Source organism: Galeopterus variegatus, unplaced genomic scaffold, assembly GCF_000696425.1.
Source record: "Galeopterus variegatus unplaced genomic scaffold, G_variegatus-3.0.2 Scaffold2215, whole genome shotgun sequence".
NCBI classification, from domain to species: Eukaryota; Metazoa; Chordata; class Mammalia; order Dermoptera; family Cynocephalidae; genus Galeopterus; species Galeopterus variegatus.
This window is the reverse complement of record NW_007728326.1, coordinates 305,743-306,896: the sequence shown is the minus strand read 5'-3', so window position 1 is coordinate 306,896 and position 1,154 is coordinate 305,743. Positions and strand designations below refer to the sequence as shown.

Below are 1,154 nucleotides of genomic sequence, written 5' to 3'. Positions count from 1 at the left end.
AGATATTTCATGCATTTTGAGACTTGGAAATCCAAGTATGAGTAGACAGTTTATAGAAATGAGTGTATCATATAGCGGGTTATTACATCTGATGACAACTAGTGACAAGAGGCTCTGGCAGAAAGGGAGGTGAGAAGATATATTACCAAAGGTTCCATTCAATCTTCTCTCCACCCAGGGCTACTGCTGTTTGGAAGCCAGCTCCTAGGAAGCCAAGGTTTGAGCTCTATGTTAGTAATAATTAGTAGACAGATTGGAGTTTCATATCAGCAATAGAACTTCCAGGGTGGGTCAGGGAGAAGCAACCCAATCCAAAGAGTAGAATAGTAACTGAGGGTTTTGTAACTAGAAAACCCTTTCTCAAAGAGTCTAAACTCTAATTCCGTTAAGGAATTTTTTTTAGTCTCCAGCTCACATATTAGGTTATCATATATTTAAGAAGCCGCCTGTTCTTAGGAACTGAAAAATCAACCTCTTCAGAATGTAAAAGTAATAGAGGTAGAGCTTGTGAATTTTTTGACTTTTGCAGTTGTAAAATAAATTGTTATTAACTATAAAATTGGAAAGGAAAAATTGAGCAATTTCAAATAATACTGTTTTTTATAATAGTGGTTCTTTTTGGAAGAATTAATTTTAATCAAATTGAGCATAAAAATTTTTAGTGAGATAAATGATCACGGTAAAGTTTTTATATTTCAATTAATTCAGAATATGAAGGATAAATGTTTGGCTTCTTTTTAAATTCTATGGCATTTTGTGACGTTTTAAGCAGATTCATGGATGAAATGTAAACATATAATATACATTGGCTGATTAATTATTCCAACAATGCTGTGGTTTTTCTTTATGAAATTCTATCCCTAAGTGAATTTAGTCTAGTTAGGTATTATTATTTTGGCAAATTAGGCTATCTTTTAGATATACAAGTATAACTGCCTAAAGTAATTATTAAACATTCACCTAGCAAAGTTTAGAAAGCATTGTCTCATACACTAAATTTCACTCACATGGAACTCATTAACAAGGTTATAATAGATCAATGACAGAAATTCTAGCTAACGATCCCAGTGAAAATTTAATGTGTCCAGCAATCACTCCACAACCTTAAATATTGCACCCTAGGAGGATACCAAATACCAGTTAGAAAGATTAAT

The 1,154-nt window shown here is 32.5% G+C and overlaps 1 protein-coding gene across 1 annotated transcript in view; it reads right to left on the bottom strand.

The window, feature by feature from the left end:
• The window catches only part of GFRAL (GDNF family receptor alpha like), a 78,494-nt gene that overhangs the window by 6,584 nt on the left and 70,756 nt on the right, over positions 1–1,154 (bottom strand). The window lies entirely within an intron of this gene.